Source organism: Sander lucioperca, chromosome 10 (assembly GCF_008315115.2).
Source record: "Sander lucioperca isolate FBNREF2018 chromosome 10, SLUC_FBN_1.2, whole genome shotgun sequence".
Lineage (NCBI taxonomy): Eukaryota > Metazoa > Chordata > Actinopteri > Perciformes > Percidae > Sander > Sander lucioperca.
In genome coordinates this window covers 6,639,087-6,661,131 of record NC_050182.1, presented here as the reverse complement: position 1 = coordinate 6,661,131, position 22,045 = coordinate 6,639,087, and the positions used below count along the sequence as shown (strand labels likewise).

At 43.8% G+C, this 22,045-nt stretch overlaps 1 protein-coding gene and 1 long non-coding RNA gene across 2 annotated transcripts in view; one reads left to right on the top strand and one right to left on the bottom strand.

The window, feature by feature from the left end:
* Positions 1–13,620, bottom strand: part of LOC116064632 (atrial natriuretic peptide receptor 1-like) — a 124,633-nt gene extending 111,013 nt beyond the window's left edge. The window contains exon 1 of the mRNA XM_031319823.2: positions 13,288–13,620. The gene's annotated coding sequence lies outside the window, so the exon portion shown is untranslated. The remainder of the gene's footprint in view (positions 1–13,287) is intronic.
* LOC116064653 lies at positions 740–21,159 on the top strand. The gene is made up of 3 exons (XR_004108576.1): positions 740–750; positions 3,955–3,959; positions 21,031–21,159. It is a non-coding gene; the product is annotated as an uncharacterized LOC116064653 (long non-coding RNA).
* The last annotated feature ends 886 nt before the right edge of the window (positions 21,160–22,045 follow it).

The following is a 22,045-nucleotide window of genomic DNA, read 5'->3' as shown; positions in this document are numbered from 1 at the left end:
CAGACACACACACACACACACACAGACACACACACACACACACACACACACAGACACACACACACACACACACAAAAAGACAGACACACACACAAACACACACACACCCGTCTTGTTCTGTCCACATCTCAAACATATTCAGTTTACTGTCACAGAGGAGAGAAGAAACTAGATAATATACATACTCAAACTGATTATTAAAATAGTTTCCGATTAATTCGATTGTTGACAACTTAATCGATTAATCTTTGCAGCTCTGTTATCAAAACATGCAACACAAATGAAGTCCTAGCTGCTATTTTAGCCAAGATAAAGCGTACTTCCTCCTGCTACTAAAATCTGATAACATAGTCAGGACACTGAGACTTGCTTTGCTTTGTCAAGGTCCAATTCACCGTAATCATTTCGTCCACGTCAGTCCTGAGAGGCCTTTGTGAGTTTGGGGCCACGCTTAGTCGTGGGAGAAAAACTCCCCGAAGCTGGATAATGAGAGGACAATTTTCCTGTCAGCTCTGCCCACCTCAGGTAAAATATTACGCTGAATATGATGAGTGTTTTCCCTAGCTTTGTAAAAGACTTAGGTGCTTGTATTTGGCGGGGGGGTTCTAGCCATCCTTCCTCAAGAAAATGTACCTTTTTCAATTTAAAAAAAAAGCAACTTCCCCGTACATTCTGTCTCATTGTGGGATTTTGTGTCTCTTTGTAGTCATGTTGTGTCTCTTTTTGGTCCTTTCTTTTTCCTTTGGGGTTGTTTTGGGTCTCTGTGCTCCTTTTTGTGTCTCTTTGTAGTCGGTTTGTGTCTCTTTGTGGCTTTTTCACATCATTTTGGACCGTTATTATCACCATATCTGTGTCTTAAACGGTACAAAAAGCGAAAGCAGATCATACATAAATAACACTCAAAAAGCTTAAAGACTAAACTGAAAGCTAAAGAATTCCAACTACAGTCATTAGATCTGAGAAAAATCTTATAGTTACATTCATTTGGTTTAGGTGCCGCCCAAAACGGCTCGGGTGCTGCACCTTAACCTTATAATGGCGGGGAAAACCCTGACTGATGAGTGTTTTCTCAAGTGCAGCCGAACATCTCAGAGTGGGGGAAAACACATTGTCAACATTAAAATACTGGCTCCAACATTTGAGAACCACCTAAATAACAAGATTTAAAGGTCCAGTGTGTAACATGTTTAGTTGTTCATTATCAAAATCTGTGTTGCCTGTTCACAAACTTGTCCTTTTTTCATGAATATTTACCACCACCATCAATTCCAAGTATTCCTTTTGGCTTGAAAATTTACATTTGCGTTTGCATGAACTGGGGTAGACGCTCCATATTCATGCTCCATCTTGAAATACGTTAGCCGGTAAGGGACATACAGGACATACTGCTCCACCTTTCACGTTTTCTCTGTCACATGATAAACTCACAGGTGCTGCTAATGCTGCTAATGGGTATCGTCACTTCCCGGCCTCGGCAAGTTTGAAGAAGGAAACATGGAGGACCACACGTATTTAAAATCCAAATTTCAGGAACAGGAGTCTTCTTCTTCGCCCAGAAAAAGAAAAAGGATGTTGAAAAGAGCAAGAGACCGTCTTTTTGAAGCGTGAAGGCTACCGTAGCTGTAATACGGACTTTGAACTGCGTGGTGCGAGAGAGTTGATTGTGATATATGATCTCAACGCTAGATGGGAGAAATTCTCACACGTTGGACCTTTAAAGACACTTTCATAACAGACTTAGCTACATTACCTGAGTGATGAGTTTTGTAAAGTCTGTTTCAGGGCAGAAAGTAACGATTATTCTCATTATGGATTAATCTGCCGTTAATTTTCTTGATTAATCGGTTTATCATTTGTTTTATAAAATGTCAGAAAGTAGTAAAAAAAAAAAAAAGTCCAAGGTGATGTCTTCAAATATCTTGTCTTGTCCAAAACCTAAAAGATATTCAGTTTAACATTATAGAAAACAGAGAAAAGCAAGAAAATCTCCATATTTGAGAGGCTAAAAAACAGCATTTGTTTGCTATTTTTGCATGAAAAATTCCTTTAAAGATGAATCGATTATCAAAATAGCTGGGAGATTATTTTTCTGGCAGTCGACTATAATCGACTAATCGATCGTTGCAACTTCAGTCTGTTTTGAAAATGATGCATCCAAGAAATATGTCATGAATAAAGCTGACATATTCAAACCACGGTCCCTCCCCTTCGGGTGGACCGCCATGGGACATTAAAGCTAGAGTGCGTAATGTCTGTCAACCCCGTGAGGAATTCTAAGCAATGACAACAACACTGTTGTTGCATCCACATGATACAAGCCCCCCCCCCCCCCCCCGCCCCACCCACCTCCTCACCGTGGATTTCCACAGGATGCAGAACGTCTGCGGACCGGCTCCGCTGCGGAACGGCTACGTGCTCCGCCGTCCGTCAATACCCACCAGGTCCGGATTTGTTGCATAACGGCTGTGGCCAGCCGACCACGAGATCTCGGAGTTCACGTATGTTCGCGCGATATAACAGGATGTAGTTTCTATAAACAGAACCACAAAGCCAACAACAGTTTGTTTCCATCCAGAGGAGTAGAGGGGAAACAACTCTGTGCTGTGTTTTCAAGGTGTAGTGCAGGGAAATATGACTCGCCGTGAGCACGGTGAATTTTATTTTGAAAAGTAACTTTCTTTCTAGTAAGTTTCTGTGCTCGACTTCCTGTCCCGCACAATCTGAATTGTGCTGAATTGCTGCGGAGCTCTCCGTCGTCCGTCAAAAATAGAAGCTCTGCGTATCTGCTCCGGAGGGCTGCGGACTGACGGAGCTGGGACGGAGTCGGGACGCAGACGTTGTGCAGTCAGTGGAAATACACACATTGACTTTAATGGAAACCTAATGACTCCGTCGACGTTCCGGAGACGTTCCGCAGACGTTCCGCATCCAGTGGAAATTGCCGGTCACAGTTGCTAGTAGCCACGGAGGACACGGAAGATTAAAAAAACATGATGGACTCTTCAGAAGAGGTCATTATCTTCATTCGAGTTTCTGCGCAGGAAAGTCACCTGACGCCACAATCTTCTGAACATAGCCATACTGAGAAATCCAGAGAGAGTTGTGTGGAGCTGATAGTCTTAATTAGCTTTGTAACAATTCATTTGGCAATGGCTTGAATGTAACGGACGTTCATTAATATCAAAAAGTTACGCACTTAGGCTAAGCCGAAAAGGCTTTTGATAGGGTTAATTGGCATTTTCTATATCAAACTTTGAATAGATTGGGCTTTAACGAATCAGTCGGGTAGGGATCAGTAGGGATCATTAGAACACTTTATCAACAACCAACAGCAAGAATAAAAGTCAATGGATCATTGTCTCCATTTATCACATTGGAGAGAGGCACTAGACAAGGTTGTTGTCTCAGTCCCGCACTATTTGCGTTTTATATTGAACCCACGGCCCAGGAAATTCGCCAACATGATAAAATACGAGGCATTGAAATTGGACACAAAGATCACTTGATTAGTTTATTTGCGGACGATATTTTGGTTCATTTGATGGACCATGAGACCTCCTTACCTATACTGATGGAAATCCTAGAGGATTTTAGTTATAATGTTGGTTATAAAATACATATTACAAAGCCACAACTTCTGTCATTCAATTATAATCCTTCAAAGGAAATAAGATATGATGTAATATGGGATATGGAATCAATAAAGTATTTAGGGGTGAAAGTAGTTAAAAATCTAAAAAAATTATATGAGGCAAACTATAATTCAATTAACCGAAATATTACAAAAGATATTGAAAGATGGTCCACCCACCCATTGGATTTTAGCAGTAAGATTTGCCTAATTAAGATGAACATTTTACCTAGATTGCTATATCTATTCCAACGAGGTAGAGATGGAGTGACCCTGCCCGGAGGAAGCCCGGGGCCCCCGTCTGGAGCCAGGCCCAGATGGAGGGCCCGTCAGCGAGCGCCTGGTGGCCGGGTTTGCCACGGAGCCCGGCCGGGCACAGCCCGAAAAAGCTACGTGGCACCTCTCTCTCCAACCCATGGGCCCACCACCTGTGGGAGGAACCGCTGGGGTCGGGTGCGCTGCCACATGGGTGGCAGTGAAGGTCAGGGGCCTCGACGGACCAGACCCGGGCAGCAGACGCTGGCTCTGGGGACTTGGAACGTCACCTCTCTGTGGGGGAAGGAGCCGGAACTTGTGCGGGAGGTGGAGCGCTACCAGTTGGATCTGGTGGGGCTTACCTCTACGCACAGTCTCGGTTCTGGAACCATACTCCTGGATAGGGGTTGGACTCTTTTCTTCTCCGGAGTTGCCATGGGTGTGAGGCGCCGGGCGGGTGTGGGGATACTCACAAGCCCCCGGCTGAGCGCCGCTACGTTGGAGTTTACCCCGGTGGACGAGAGGGTCGCCTCCCTACGCCTGCGGGTTGTGGGGGGGAAAACTCTGACTGTTGTTTGTGCGTATGCACCAAACAAGAGCTCGGAGTATTCGGCCTTCTTGGAGACCTTGAATGGAGTCCTGTATGGGGCTCCAGTGGGGGACTCCATAGTTCTGCTGGGGGACTTCAACGCGCACGTGGGAAATGATGGAGACACATGGAGAGGCGTGATTGGGAGGAACGGCCTCCCTGATCTAAACCAGAGTGGTTGTTTGTTGTTGGACTTCTGTGCTAGTCATGGATTGTCTATAACGAACACCATGTTCGAACATAGGGATGCTCATAAGTGTACTTGGTACCAGAGCACCCTAGGCCAAAGGTCAATGATCGATTTTATAATCGTTTCAACTGATCTGAGGCCGTATGTTTTGGACACTCGGGTGAAGAGAGGGGCAGAACTGTCAACTGATCACCATCTGGTGGTGAGTTGGGTCAGAGGGTGTGGGAAGACTCTGGACAGACCTGGTAAGCCCAAACGGGTAGTGTGGGTAAATTGGGAACGTCTGGAGGAGGCCCCTGTCCGACAGACTTTCAACTCACACCTCCGGCGGAGCTTTTCGTGCATCCCTGTGGAGGCTGGGGGCATTGAACCTGAGTGGACAATGTTCAAAGTTTCCATTGCTGAAGCTGCGGCGGGGAGCTGTGGTCTTAGATGCCTCAAGGGGCGGTAACCCACGAACACCGTGGTGGACACCGGTGGTCAGGGAAGCCGTCCGACTGAAGAAGGAGTCTTTCCGGGATATGTTATCCCAGAGGACTCCGGAGGCAGTTGCAAGGTACCGAAGGGCCCGAAGGGCTGCAGCCTCTGCCGTGAAAGAGGCAAAGCAGCGGGTGTGGGAAAAGTTCGGAGAAGACATGGAGAAGGACTTTCGGTCGGCACCAAGGTGCTTCTGGAAAACCGTTCGCCACCTCAGGAGGGGGAAGCGGGGAACCATCCAAGCTGTGTACAGTAAGGATGGGACACTGTTGACCTCAACTGAGGAGGTAATAGGGCGGTGGAAGGAGCACTTTGAGGAACTCCTAAATCCGACTAATACGCCCTCTATGGTAGAGGCAGAGCTGGAGGATGATGGGGGATTGTCGTCAATTTCCCTGGTGGAAGTTGCTGAGGTAGTTAAACAACTCCACAGTGGCAAAGCCCCAGGGATTGATGAGATCCGTCCAGAAATGCTTAAAGCTCTGGGTGTGGAGGGGTTGTCTTGGTTGACACGCCTCTTCAACATTGCGTGGAAGTCGGGGACGGTGCCTAAGGAGTGGCAGACCGGGGTGGTGGTTCCCCTTTTCAAAAAGGGGGACCAGAGGGTGTGTGCCAATTACAGGGGTATCACACTTCTCAGCCTCCCCGGTAAAGTCTACTCCAAGGTGCTGGAAAGGAGGGTTCGGTCGATAGTCGAACCTCAGGTTGAAGAGGAACAATGCGGATTCCGTCCTGGTCGTGGAACAACGGACCAGATCTTTACTCTCGCAAGGATCCTGGAGGGAGCCTGGGAGTATGCCCAACCGGTCTATATGTGCTTTGTGGATCTGGAGAAGGCGTATGACCGGGTCCCCCGGGAGATACTGTGGGAGGTGCTGCGGGAGTATGGGGTGAGGGGGTCCCTTCTCAGGGCCATCCAATCTCTGTACGACCAAAGCGAGAGCTGTGTCCGGGTTCTCGGCAGTAAGTCGGACTCGTTTCAGGTGAGAGTTGGCCTCCGCCAGGGCTGCGCTTTGTCACCAATCCTGTTTGTAGTATTTATGGACAGGATATCGAGGCGTAGTCGGGGTGGAGAGGGGTTGCAGTTTGGTGAGCTGGGGATCTCATCGCTGCTTTTTGCGGATGATGTGGTCCTGATGGCATCGTCGGCCTGTGACCTTCAGCACTCACTGGATCGGTTCGCAGCCGAGTGTGAAGCGGCTGGGATGAGGATCAGCACCTCTAAATCGGAGGCCATGGTTCTCAGCAGGAAACCGATGGAGTGCCTTCTCCAGGTAGGGAATGAGTCTTTACCCCAAGTGAAGGAGTTCAAGTACCTTGGGGTATTGTTCGCGAGTGAGGGGACAATGGAGCGGGAGATTGGTCGGAGAATCGGCGCAGCGGGTGCGGTATTACACTCAATCTATCGCACCGTTGTGACGAAAAGAGAGCTGAGCCAGAAGGCAAAGCTCTCAATCTACCGGTCAGTTTTCGTTCCTACCCTCACCTATGGTCATGAAGGCTGGGTCATGACCGAAAGAACGAGATCCAGGGTACAAGCGGCCGAAATGGGTTTCCTCAGGAGGGTGGCTGGCGTCTCCCTTAGAGATAGGGTGAGAAGCTCAGTCATCCTTGAGGAACTCGGAGTAGAGCCGCTGCTCCTTCGCGTTGAAAGGAGCCAGTTGAGGTGGTTTGGGCATCTGGTAAGGATGCCCCCTGGGCGCCTCCCTAGGGAGGTGTTCCAGGCACGTCCAGCTGGGAGGAGGCCTCGGGGAAGACCCAGGACTAGGTGGAGGGATTATATCTCCAACCTGGCCTGGGAACGCCTCGAGATCCCCCAGTCAGAGCTGGTTAATGTGGCTCGGGAAAGGGAAGTTTGGGGTCCCCTGCTGGAGCTGCTAACCCCGCGACCCGTTACCGGATAAGCGGAAGAAGATGGATGGATGGATGGATATTCCAAGCTTTGCCAGTAGAGGTCCCTCAACACCAGTTCTTAACCTGGGACATGCTTATTTCTAGATTTGTCTGGGATGGAAAGACGCACCGTCGTGACAAAAAGAGAGCTGAGCCAGATGGCAAAGTTCTTCGTTCCTACCCTCACCTGTGGTCATGAAGGCTGGGTCATGACCAAAAGAACGAGATCCAGGGTACAAGCAGCCCAAATGGGTTTCCTCAGGAGGGTGGCTGGCGTCTCCCTTAGAGATCGGGTGAGACGCTCAGTCGTATGTGAGGAGCTTGGAGCAGAGCCGCTGCTCCTTTGCATCGAAAGGAGCCAGTCGAGGTTGTTTGGGCATCTGGTAAGGATGCCCCCTGGGCGCCTCCCTAGGGAGGTGTTCCAGGCACGTCCAGCTGGGAGGAGGCCTCGGGGAAGACCCAGGACTAGGTAGAGGGAAGTCCAGCTGGGAGGAGGCCTCGGGGAAGACCCAGGACTAGGTGGAGGGACGTCCAGCTGGGAGGAGGCCTCGGGGAAGACCCAGGACTAGGTGGAGGGATTATATCTCCACCCTGGCCTAGGAAAGCCTCAGGATCCCCCAGTCAGAGCTGGTTAATGTGGCTCGGGAAAGGGAAGTTTGGGGTCCCCTGCTGGAGCTGCTGCTGGAGTGACCCGACCCCAGATAAGTGGACGAAGATGGATGGATGGAAAGAAGCCTAGAATAAAATATGCAACACTTCAGTTGGCCAAACATAAAGGAGGAATGACGCTCCCAAATCTCAAAGATTATTTTTATGCAGCTCAGTTCAGTCCCTTATTTCTTTGGAGTGATGACAACTATTTTGCTAGATGGAAGGAAATTGAGACATACGTTGAAGGCTATCAGATCCAGTTAGTGTTAGGAGAAAAACAAATCCCCTCATTAGTCAAATGTAAAATAGACTCTGTGGGCCCTATTTTAACAATCTAAGCGCACGGCGTGAAGCTGTGCATCCCTGTGTGTGTAACAAGCATAGTGTGTGCGCGCTGTGCATAAGCCTTGGCGCAATTTACTAATTTGCTGTTAAAATAACAATGAAATGCTGCGCCAGGTTTTTGTTGGTCAATGGCGCAATCACTTCCCGCTGCCTCAAGATAGCAATACGCCCAGAATGCACCTGAACACACCTCCGTGTAAGACCAGCACGCCCATGGGCCACAGATGGATACAGGTGCATTTGCTATTTAAACGACGTGGGCGCTGGACAGGAAATTGACAACTGCGTCAGTTTTAAACTAGCAAAGAAACTTGTGTCGGGCTTTGCACTGCGCCGGGTGCAAGATAGGGCCCAAAAACTTCTAGTGCTCTAGAGAGTTCTGGTTTAACTTTGTCAGGCAACTAAAACTAAGGAAAGACCAGAGAGTACTTACAGTACATGGATAGCCTTTGACACCCAGTTTAAGCCAGGAGTTAATGATGCCATATTCAAGGAATTGGCAGTAAAAGTGAGTCCAAAAGTTAATTTCGGACAGTGGTTATGTGGAGAATAGCCATGATGTTTAATGTTTAATTTTTGTGCCACTCTAGTGTCTGATGTGAGGCGATTACAGTGACTGTAACTGTACAGTACAGCACTGCGCCATCTCATGTCAAGTTCAGTTTCTGTGTTTCAGTGTCACAGTGAGAGTTGATGGACGAACTGAGGAAAGACCAGAGAGTACTTAGATGGAAAGCCTTTGACACCCAGTTTAAGCCAGGAGTTAATGATGCCATATTCAAGGAATGGGCAGTAAAAGGTATTAAGGCAGTGACGTACGATTAATGGACAACAAGGAATTACAGACTTTCCAAACATTAAAAGGAAAATGTTCCCTTCACAATCGGGATTTATTTAGGTACATAAAATTTAGAGATTACTAGAACAACGAATTGAAAATGGAGAACTCGCAAGAATTCAATCCAGTTATAAGATATATGATGAATGCATATAGGCCATATAGCAATTGCGTTAAAGTCATTTCTCTGTTTTATGAAAGCATTATGGGATGTAGGGGCAACATTATATTTGTAATCAAGGTGGGAAAAGGAACTAAAAGTGGAAATTCCATCAGATGTATGGTACGATATGTGTGAAACTAGAGCTGCACAATATATCGTTTTTTTATCGTCATCGTGATATCAACTGGCGCAATATACATATCGCGAAAGGCTGCGACATATCGCGATAGACCAGGGGTGGCCAACCAGTTAGGTATAAAGAGCCACAAAAAAAAACGCACCATAGCAAAAAGCCACACAACACATGCACGTCCACACTACAACAGCAACAGTGTCTTCCAGATCTGATGACAGTCATAATACATAGCAGTTTTCATACTTTTTTTTCTCACTTAGATTGACTCAGTGGGAAACCTGACAGTCTTTGTTATCCACAATCCTTTTCAGGTCTTGCTTGAACTCGGTTGTGGCCACTCGAAGCAACTCTCTCACTCATCTGTCACTAAAGGGGCTTTCAAACAATCGGATTCAGCAGTGAAAGGGTTAACGAGGAAGGTGATCTGTGGCCGCTGTTTTTCCTCAGGTTGCAGAATCTGTCCTCAAAACTCTGCTGCATTATTTTCCATTTTAAAATAATTGGCAAATGTATTGGCAGTATTGGCAGATGCATTCAAATGTGTTTTGTTTTTTTTACTTTTCTGAAATACTGTATGTTTCAGAAAAGTTCAAAACAACAATCAACCAATGACACAGTATAAGTAATAAATGTAGATTGTTTATCAATAGAAAGAAAACGGAAATAATTCACTTTAGAAAACCTTTAACTACTCGCAGCACTTATGAGTTTAAAATTGGGTCGCACAAGCTGAACATTGTAGACTCATATAAATATCTAGGTTTCTATATTGATGAACATGTGAATTTCAGAAATGGTGTAAAGGTTCTTGCTGATTCAGCAGGTAGAGCTTTGGGAGGAATCATTGGTAAAAGCAAGAATCTGAAAGACATAAGTGTTCAAACTTATTCTAAATTGTTTCAAGCCTGTGTGTGCCCTATACTTGATTATATTGTGGGTGTTAGAGGACTTAGGAATATATGTGTATTGTGAATTAGTGCAAAATAGTGCCATAAGATATTTTCTGGGTGTGCACAAATATTTTATTGTCGATAGTGGGAGACATGGGATGGGAATCATGTGAGGCTCGTTGGAAGATATGTATGGCCCAGTTATGGAATCGTCTATTAGATATGGACGCAAATAGGTTGACAAGGAAAATATTTCTCTGGGATAAACACATTCTTGGTCCTTGGTCTAACGACATATGCAAATTGTTTTGTAACTATGGTTTTGGTGAGTTGTTTCTTAATGAAAAGCTGAATATCTGTTTGTTTAAAGAATCTGTGTTTGCTAAAGACAAAAAGCAGTGGGCTGACGATATATGGGCTAAGCCAAAATTGCGTATTTTTGTAATAAAACCAGAACATGGCACAGAGAATTATGTTGTATATAATTTGTCAAAAAGGCAAAGATCTCTATGTGCTCAAGTGAGATCTGGGGTTTTACCTTTTCCTGTTGAAACAGGACATGTTAATGTAGAAGAGGAAAAACAGATCTGTCCCATCATCTGTTGTTTGAATGATATAGAAAATGAGTTCCATTTTGTTTTCTACTGTCCTTTTTATTGTGAACAGCGTGATTCTTTGTTTAGTAAGATAAAAGCAGAGATTGACTTGGTAAATATGGATGATGCTCAAAGACTGAGATGGCTGTTCACATAATAAACATAAATTAGCCAATTATCTAGATAAAGCTTGGGAGGAGAGGAAAAAAGCTCTTTATCGAGATGAATTGTAGATGAGAATTTGTTTGTGTGTGTACGTTTATATATACATATATGTATGTGTATATGTATATATTTGTATTCATGTATTTCTCCGAATGATTTGTATATGCGACAGGAAGATGTTTGTTAAAAAAGTAAATTTGTGGTGTCTTGTAATCCCATGTGGGATGGGCCAAAATGTTTGGCATGACACAGAAATAACACATAACTAACTAACTACTGCCTTTTTTTTCCAAGTTTGTCGCTTTTTCAAAGTTTTTGTCTCTGTTTTTGAAGGTTTTGTCGTTTATTTTGACCTATTCTTGCCTTTCTTCCTTACTTTTTTTGTCTTTTTTCAAAGTTTGTCACTTTTTGGAATTAGACTATTTGTCACTTTTGTCGCCCTAGTGTTGCCTTCCTTCTTTCTATTGTTTGTTTTCTAAGTTTTTATTGCTTTTTTGAAGTTTGCGTCTTTTTTCGAAGTTTTGTTACTATTTCCGACCTATTCTTGCCTTAACTCCTTCTTTCTACCGTCTTTTTCCAAGTTTTTTCGCCTTTTTTAATCAGCATTTAAATGTTGTCCAGGTCCAAGGCTGTTGTTTAGTAAATCTATCGCTGACATCGCTGTATTCTTCCTCTTTATAGAGACTTTTTTTTTTCTACCAAAAATTATTCGCGCTGGTTAGGGGGTACATGTCTTAAAACAAAACTGTTCAAAGGGGGAACATTATTGAAAAGAGCTTGAAAACAGTGCTCTAGTTTATATTGTTATCAACATAGATCTATGTCACACTTCCTGTTTCCGGACCGCGGAGTAGGGAATCAGGACTTCTGGTCAACAGTCCCTTTCTCCATAAGGATTTAGATTATCAGCTATAATGTCTAAACCATTCCATAATGTCTAAACCATCCGAGGTAGACTGACCCCGAGCTACGTGATTGTGAAACGAAAGTTTCTGCTACTGTACTTTTGCTTTTTTTGCCGTTTTCAAAATGTTTTTTTCTTTGATTTACAATCCGAACCACATCGTTGTAGGTGACTTCAGGCAGGTTGCGGAGAGACTTGGTTCAGCCATAGACAGTATATAAAATGGACCAACAGATCCCGTGTCTCTGGACGGAGACCAGTGAAGGATATTAGAAGATCTTTCCCGGTGATGGCTGAGCGTTACTGAGCAGCCTCCAACTGAGCTTGAAGACGTAGATGTGACGTGAGCAACCTGTCTGAAAGTTGGAAGTCTTCTGGTAGCTGTGCCAAGAGAAATCTCAATCATTCCCAATCTAGCAGAGACGGAGAGCGTAGGTATATGTAAGGAGATAACATAGACACAGGCTAATTATTGATCACTAAAATGCTAGTTAGCATTAGTAATTAAACTTAAACAGCTAATGGAAGTCAAAACTGCCTGCGATCTTCTCCTGTACTATACGGTAATTCCTCTACTATGAGACAGTAAGTCTCGTGGTTATGACCCAATCGTTAGCCTATTTTTACAAAAACATCTGCTACGGAGCCATAACGTGAGGTACAAGGTAATGGAGCCTTTTATACATTGTCGTGTTTCTTTAGAAATAAACAATGGACAAATAGAGTCTTTAAACGCTTCAGATGTAAAGTTATTCTCTGTCAAAGTGACGTCAAAATGAATGGCAGTCAATGGAATGCTAACGGCGGGTGAGTGCTTGTTAGCATCAAAATGGCGCCATAGGATCTACGGGTTGTTGACAGACGCTTACCCCCTTGGGTCCAGCAGTATCTATCGGGCTCCGCCATTGTAAAAAGCTAACCGGAAGAGCCGTATCGCCGCTCAGAGACGTTCTTCCAGTCTTGACATAGGCCTATTTTATGCTGGCACTAACAAGCCTCCATACTTATTGCCATTTTTGTAATGGAAATACATGCTGCTCTGAAAGCATCAATTCCCTCTGGACAGGCACGTGCAGCGGTCAAACATCTCAAATGTAAATCAATACAAATATATAATGATATCACTTACAAAAATGAACTTTCTTCTCTGTAGCTCTCAGCGGGTGACTGGTTTCCTCTTCATCTTGTTTTTTTTTTAGTTTTTGTTGATTGTAAATTAGAGAAAGGTGTTAAACTAGCTAACCACCCATGCCCGCGAAATCGTGCCTTCTCTGGAAGCGCGTGAGCAGCGCCCGGTGTTCTGTTACTATGACAGCAACCGTGAAATCCTTTTTTTTTTTATCTCCAAAGAAATCAGATTTTACACGTTTTATAGTCAGAAAAATGATTTAAATAAAATATTAGTCTTTAAATATTTTTCACAGCAGTCCTTTAGGAAAGTAAGCTTCAGGAAAAGTCGCGTTTGAAAGTTTTAAAATGCGTCATTGTCGGTGGAAACAGATAAAAACAAAAACAAATACCAATATGATACAAAGCCAACGTGTGCATCATCACACAAACTTACGTTAATCGTCTTCAACTGTCAAGTTAAGCGTCTTGTCACCCCTTTGTGTGGTCCAGAAAACGCAGAGTAGGCTGCATTGAAACGGTATTAATCCATGAGTGAGACGTTTACCAAACTGGTCAGTTATTGCAATTCAGATTAAATGAATTCCGGCAGGTAAAGTCCGTGAAACATAATTTAGAAGAGTGTCCTACTTTCTGGTCCTACAGGTGATTCGGCTCCATTGCGTTCGCGTTTTTAAATCCATCCGCAGGTGAATATAAACGTGTGATAAACTGTAGGTGTTGTTGTTGGACTGAGAGACCGGACCGACTGACTGAGTGGTCTGTCTCTGGGCGGAGAGCTGAGAGACGGCGAGGGAGGAAGGAGGGAGGAAGGAGGGGAGGGGAAGGAGGGAGGAAAGTGAGAGAGCAGACAGGAAGGGAAGTGCTAAGTGAAAGGTGGAAAGAGAGGAACAATTGACGGAGATGAGTAGAAGAGATAGGAAGGAGAGAGGACAGAAGGAAAATAGGCTAAGTTAAAGGAGAGGCTAATGAATTATAGGCTAATATTTTAGTTTAGTTTAGCCTATCGCTGCCAAATTAACTGGAAAAACTAAATTCACAAACAATCATGTTGATATGGCAATAAAGTCCAAACTAGATAGATATAATAGATAGAATCAGGCAATAATAAGTCTGTTTTTTTTGTGAACTAGTTTTTGTGTGTGTGTGTGTGTGTGTGTGTGTGTGTGTGTGTGTTAGTGGACTGAAAAAGGTTGTGTCGGTGCGTCATAAAGCGTTAAATGCATGGCCTACCTGAAAAACACACAGGCAGGCAGACAGGCAGGCCGACAGACAGACAGACAGACAGACAGACAGACACACAGACAGACAGACAGACAGACAGACACACACACACAGACAGAGAGACAGATACAGGCAGACATACGGACACAGACAGACACACAGACAGACAGACAGACACAGACCAACAGACAGATAGTATAGTAAGTAAATGTGTGTGAAAGTTGCACTATAGTGCAGTATTGTCATTTGTGAGGTATTGAGAGTTTTATATCACACCCAGTGGTGAAATGCTGTAGTAGGCTACAGTTTTATGGCATTTGGTAGGAAAGATTTCCTACCACGACATACCACGATTTCCCGTACGACATCGAAGCTGTCGGAGCCTTTTGGAGAAAGTGCTTCACTGTTCGACAGCCAGCGTGGGGTGGAGAGGGTGGTCAGGGTTATCTGTGAAGGATAACAGTTTGTCTAGTGGCCTCCTCACCTTTTAAATTGTGTGTTTACATTTGTTTTCATTGATCTGAGGAATGCATGCAAAGGGGAATGAGGTAATCCTTAACCTGCACTGATGGAAAAGATAACACAGCTATAAAATGTAATGGCAGGGAAACATAATGGGGGCAAAGGGATGGAGCAGGACTCTGAAACACGCTGCTAGAGGCTGGAAGAGGCTGCTAGATATACTGCAGAGAGCCTATATTAATATGTAGACTGACCTTTTAATATGATATCCATCTATCTATCTTATAACATTATTTATTCAGGGAGGGCCATTGAAAGAAAGCTCTCTTTTCCAATCCATGCTTATTTCAGCATGGATAAAAAGAAATGAAGACAATCCCAAGATTCATGAAGGAACAATCACAAAATAACAGTACATACAAAGAATAAAATCAAATGAGAATCACTGATGTAGGCGAATAATTGGGCTATTAAAAACAAGAGCAGTCTCTATATATCGTCGTTTAAATAGCAAATGCACCTGCGCCCATCTGTGCGCCCATGGGCGTGCTGGTCTTACAGGGAGGTGTGTTCAGGTGCATTCTGGGCGTGCTGGTCTTACAGGGAGGTGTGTTCAGGTGCATTCTGGGCGTGCTGGTCTTACAGGGAGGTGTGTTCAGGTGCATTCTGGGCGTGCTGGTCTTACAGGGAGGTGTGTTCAGGTGCATTCTGGGCGTATTGCTATCTTGAGGCAGCGGGAAGTGATGGCGCCATTAACCAACAAAAACCTGGTCTAAAGTCAATAACGCAGCATTTCATTGTTATTTTAACAGCAAATTAGTAAAATGCGCCTAGGCTTATGCACAGCGCGCACACACTATGCTTGTTACACACACAGGGACGCACAGCAGCACCAGTGGCGCAAAAAGTGTGTATACGCTATATGTGGCGCATAGGGGCGTAGCACCATGGGGGGTGCCAAAGCGATGGTTAAAAAAAAAAAAAAATCTTTTTTTGGTATTTTCATTATGTAGCTGCTGTTGTGCATTTCTAAATCATTTCTGCATTTCCTCAATGTTATTATATAACATTTTACAGGACTAACAGGCTAGAGTAGCCGCCCCATCATAGAATGTTGACAGAAGAGGGAGATGGAGGGAGCGGGGAGCCGGTGGGCGCTGAGTGAGCAGGTACGAACGTACAAGTAGTAAGTTGCCGTCTATGGAAAAAGAGCAAAGCAAAACAGCGGTTGGGGCTAAAAATAGAAAAAGACAGAGGGAAAAGGAGATGACATGTCCAGGGATGTGACAGCAGTTAAATAAGTGGATGGTGAGAGGCAACAGGTAGGATTTAAAGTGTGACGTCAGTGCTTGGAGGCTTGCAAATATTCATGTTAACAGACTAGCTAGTGTTTGCTAACACTGGGAATGTAGCAGCCAAATGGGGGTTTACCATGGAATCATGCATAGATTTGCTACCAAACTTGGAGGCTTGCAAATATTCATGTTAACAGACTGTTGTCAGACTAGCTAGTGTTTGCTAACACTAGCAGCTAAAGTGGAGTTCACGGCTAGCTTAATGCAAACCAATGCTGCTGATAGCTACATTTAGATTTTGGTTAAACCCTATGGTACCAATCCCATGCATGACATATCTCAATTTTCTTAAGGTCAAATAACTGGTAAATATAAGATAGCATGCACAATAAATGACAAGAAGAAAAATAAATAAATATGAAAAAAATATATAAATATTTAAAATACAAAATGTAAATGTAATTTCAACAGCAGCACAACCTTACTGCATAATAGTTGTCTTATCTGATGCCATCACTAGGCTGATTTAAGAATTGAATTTAGGCTGCTATATTTAACAGTGAGTTCATTTCATTCAGGTGTGAGGATGGTGGATCAGGAAAGACAGGGGAAGGCAACAGGTAAGGATAACTTTAGGTGGAAGTGTAGGGGGAGCCACTTGATACCAACAGATTAATTTCTTAATATTATTGATATGGAAAAACTAATGAAAAATCTATTACATGTTTGTTTGACAGTATGTCTTAATGGAGAAGCACACAGGCAAGGAGTGAATGTGACAGACATGAGGTCGGCGAGGGCATCAGGTAGAGATGAGACCAGTGATGACATCAGGTAGGAGTTCTATTAGTTAGACCACACAACACTAAATGTCCAGTATGGTTTGAAGTTCTGTTGACCAACCTATTCACTGTGTCCTTTTTGGGGGAAGAAATAGTGCAGGCAGAGATGGAAAGCCACTCACCACTCAAATCACCTCAACCAGGGGTGATGATTAGGTTTCCAATTGTCACAATTTAGTTGCCAAGGGCAACTGGGTAACCGTTACTGTCGCTGATATACTTTAAAATAAACCTTTATTATTTAAATCCCACACATGATGATGTCCGGCACTTTTTTTTGGGGGGGGGGGCACAATTGTTGCTGCATACCCCTCTGACACTGGGTAGTTGCGCCACTGAGCAGCACACACACATGCAGAAGATTACAAATAAAAATATTACGGTGCAAATCCTCCATCATAATAGAAATGCTCCAAGGTCCAAACGCGCCTGGCTTTTAAAGGGAATGGGAGATGATCTCTGATTGGTTGATTGCATGTTACGCCCAAAACACGCCTCTGATTAATGAAGATACTAAGTACAACCCTTTAGAACCATGCGCCCGGCGCACGGACCCTTTTTTCCGCTGTCAAACTAGCAAAAGTGGATTTGGAAACGCCCTAAACGCACCTGTGCCATGCGCTTCACGCCGTGTGCTTATATAGTTAAAATAGGGCCCTATATCATATCTGTATCAGTGTCTGTGTCTAAACCGGCAGCGACAGATGGCGCCCACAAAGAGCCTGGGTCTGTCTGAGGTTTCTGCCTAAAAGGATGTTTTTCTTCGCCACTGTCACACCAAATGCTTGCATGTGGGGGGAAATTGTTGGGTCTCTGTAAATTATAGAGTGGTCTAGACCTAACTCTATATGTAAAGTTTCCTGAGATAACTCTTATGATTTGATAATAACTCCTCAATGATCAACAAAAGCACCTAAAGGACTTACCACAAGAACTACACGCTGTAAACCTTTGATGTAAATTTACAGCTAAAATCACAGTATCTTACTGCTTTAATGTTATACAGGATCATACTGTAAATGGCAGTGCATTCTGGGAGAAAAAAATTATATTGCAGCACTATTTGCAAATGTTCCAGATTACAGGTGTTTACTGTTAACACCAATGCATCTTGGGAAAATAAAGGAAAAAGCGGAAATAACACTGCAGCCAGTATATTACTGTAAATTCAAATAATACGGTAAGAAACTGTCTATTTACAGTAAAATACCTTAAAATTTAAAACAGTAAGCATACTGTAGATAAACAGTAGATTACTGGCGAAGCTGCTGCCAATTGTAAATTTACAGTTAAAATGTTTACAGTGCATGGCATAGTGATTAGGTACTATGATTATGATTACTATAATTATGGCATAGTACCAGGGCCGTTTCTAGCTTTTGGCAGGCCCTATGCAAGATGCTGTTTGGGGGCCCCTATTTTTGTCAAACTACGATGGGGGGGAGATTTAACCCTTTAAGATGATTCGTGGAGATGCATCAATCTGTTACACTTTGGGAGGGAAACAGGCTAGATTTGTAAAAACCTCTCTCAAATTCAAATTAAACATCTTAAGTTGACCCGAGTAATTTAAACCTACAGAACATTAAAAAATAAAAGGGTTAATATATTAATGAGACTCCTCTATACGTCAATACATGCAACAGATGCAGGATTTTCCTCAAACAGGTTTATTTAAAAAAATGTTTAGGACAAAGAAGGCTACTTGCTAGTGGCTACAAATAAAGACATTTTATTTCTACATAAACAAACAAACATATTGAACATTATTTTGAAATAAAGAATACATACAGAAACAGTGTATACAAAATATAGCTGTTTAACATAATACAAAAAAAGAGGTTGAATGGATTGAGTGCAGCATGTGCAACATAAAAACAATGTTGAAATGAAATCTATGCCTTTGGGTTGCCAGGCCAGCTGTGATTAGGTCAAATGTGCCTTTGGCTGTTTTTATTGACGCTAAAAGTCTCCTTTAGCGTAAAATCTAAACATGCTTTATTACCGTCACTTTTGACGCAGTTAGTTTAAGGAACAAATCGTGGGTGGGCTCATAAAAGGTACGTTTACGTGACATGCAGGACAAGAATGGGACGGTTGGGTTTAGGTAAAGAAGAACGGGACAGTTGGGTTTAGGTAAAGAAGAACGGGACAGTTGGGTTTAGGTAAAGAAGAACGGGACAGTTGGGTTTAGGTAAAGAAGAACGGGACAGTTGGGTTTAGGTAAAGAAGAACAGGACGGTTGAGTTTAGGTAAAGAAGAACGGGACAGTTGGGTTTAGGTAAAGAAGAACGGGACAGTTGGGTTTAGGTAAAGAAGAACGGGACGGTTGAGTTTAGGTAAAGAAGAACGGGACAGTTGGGTTTAGGTAAAGAAGAACGGGACAGTTGGGTTTAGGTAAAGAACGGGAAGGTTGGGTTTAGGTAAAGAACGGGACAGTTGGGTTTAGGTAAAGAAGAACGGGACGGTTGGGTTTAGGTAAAGAACGGGACAGTTGGGTTTAGGTAAAGAAGAACGGGACGGTTGGGTTTAGGTAAAGAAGAATGGGACCGTTGGGTTTAGGTAAAGAAGAACGGGACGGTTGGGTTTAAGTAAAGAAGAACGGGACGGTTGGGTTTAAGTAAAGAAGAACGGGACGGTTGGGTTTAGGTAAAGAAGAACGGGACGGTTGGGTTTAAGTAAAGAAGAACGGGACGGTTGGGTTTAGGTAAAGAACGGGACGGTTGGGTTTAAGTAAAGAAGAACGGGACGGTTGGGTTTAGGTAAAGAAGAACGGGACGGTTGGGTTTAGGTAAATTAGAACGGGACGGTTGGGTTTAGGTAAAGAACGGGACGGTTGGGTTTAGGTAAAGAAGAACGGGACAGTTGGGTTTAGGTAAAGAAGAACGGGACAGTGTTGTTTGACCCGTCCACCACCAATTTCGTATTTCCTACTCTCTACCGTTGTCTCTCTTAATACTACGCCATCTTCCAGCGCCGCGTAGCTGCTGCTCTACCCTGTTCTACACACATGCTGAAGGGAGATTTTTGCGTCATATCTGACGCTGACAGCCACTGCCCAAGCATCCGTATTTTACGAGTTGGGAGTGAGATCAGGTTGAATGTTTGCGTCATCCCACCACCGGGGGGATATTGCCAACCTTAAGGCCACTAATGCACTTCTCTGATCTATATGCCACCAACTGCCCAAGTTGCCCACCTTTGTTCAGTCCCTTTGCCACCTCTTACGTTTTCCAGCTGTTACATTTTATAGCTGCAGTGTTATCTATTCCATCAGTGTGCAGGTTGAAAATGATCTTGTTCCCATCACGGCTGTTCCCTATACAAGCATTCCTCAGATCAATAAAAACAAATGTAAACACACAATTTAAAAAGAAGAAGGAAAGACAACATGAAAGACTGCTTCTAACAAGACTGGGTGGCCTACAAAGGATGTTTTATGGTTTGATTCAGGACAAACATCTGATAAAACATTCACATTTGCCATGATAAACACATAATGTCAATAATCTGCTAGCTGTAGCTTCAGTAGCTTCATCAATCTGAGCATCTAACTCTGCGAGAAAGCCAGTTTCTCAAAAAGGCCAAAGTAGTCCTTTAATAACTCCTAGAAATTCCTCAGGGGTTCTCTCCCTCCTCCCAAAGCTCTTATTTCTGCCCCGAGGACCGAGGAGGGATCATTGAGGAGCTATAGGCGAGGAAACAGAGAGCAGCCTTCCTGGAAGACGTGCAGCTGAAGGAGTTGCTAACTCCGCCCAAACAGCTGACAAATTCATGTGACGCTTCAGAGAAAAAGGACGTCTCACCCCTCTAAAACACATTAGCTCGTTGCCTCTCTGCACTGCCTTTTTATAAAGGAGGTTACATACATGTCGCTGCTGATTGTGTATCACCACTGACACACCCAACAAACGACAGAAAACATGACTGAAACGGGGGTGCGTTGAGCACCCTGTTGTGTGCGCCAGCGCGCTGCCTTTTTATGACCACGAGTTTACAGACACGTCTCTGCTGATTGGGTATCACCTGTGACGCAGCCAATAAACAAGAGACACACCCACCAAACGAGAGAAAACATATCTCAAAGCCCGTTGCGCACCGTTCCGAAGAATAATGCCGTTCAACACGGAAACCGCAGCAAAACTGTCACGATTGTGGGTTTCTGTTGTAGCTTTCCATTTCCTGTTTTATTTTGTAGTCTCTCCGTTCTCCCATGTTATGTCTTGTTTTACTTCCTGTCTTCTGCTTTCCCGCCTATGTGATTACCTGTCCCTGCTCTTATGTGTTGCACCTGTGTCTCATTGTCCGCCCTGTCTTGTGTATTTAAGTTCAGGCTTTCCTTTACTCCGGTGCGAGATCGCCTGTTTCCGTGTGTTCAGCCTTCGAGCGTTTTTTCCCTGTGTCCTGTATTCCTGAGTTCTTGTTTTCCCTTGGATTTTGACCATTTTTTTTCGGATTTCCCTTTGCCTGTCGTTTACTGGACACTGTTGCTGCTAATAAAACCATTGTATTTTACTCACCCGAGTCGTGCATTTGTGGGTCCATTCTCTGTTGTGCGAGATAAAAATGGTGCACACCGTTTTGAGATTGAACGTGCCACACCTTAAAACATCACTAGATCGTCCTGAAGGACCACCTATAAAAATTTAACTAAAACCCAAAATTGAGTGTCACAATTCACGGATAGGCAACAAAGAAAAGGAACCAATGCTGACACATGTAGGCAGGGTGGTTGAATTACAGGGACTTTGTGTAAAAACACAGCCACACAAACCCACACACATATTTGCAGCACCCAGTCCCACAAAATAGTTCCTACGTCCCTTTGAGTAATTTATTCAGACGTGAAAAATGTCTTGTGTTGTTGCATATCGATGACCTTAATAATAATAATTGAAATTGAATTTGTATAGCGCTTTTCAAGGACTTAAAGTCGCTTGATACCACATACTTGGTTCATTGGCATGCTCCACCTCTGTGTGGCCAGTCAAAATGTTAGCAGGGGTCCCCATTTGGGGCAAGATGCAGCAGTTAAACTGTGTGGCACGGTTTATGGAAATGTCAATGACTACGTTTACTTGCACATAATATTCCGGTTTTTGCCGAAAAGATGATATTCCGACTAAGCTGTTTCCATGGCTGATGAAAGAGAATATTGCTCTAATATTCCTGTTTACATGTAGCCGTGCAAAACAGGAAGTGTTCCAGCGGTGGAGGACTTGTTGGAGCGTGTGAACACAGCCTCCCTCTTTCATTCCTTCAACCAGCTTCTTGAAAAAGGTTGGCTCATATCCAAAAACCTGTTGATATCCAAGTATTTGATAATGTTTAACTATAGCTGTGTTTCTCCTTCTTTTCTCTTGGCCGAGCA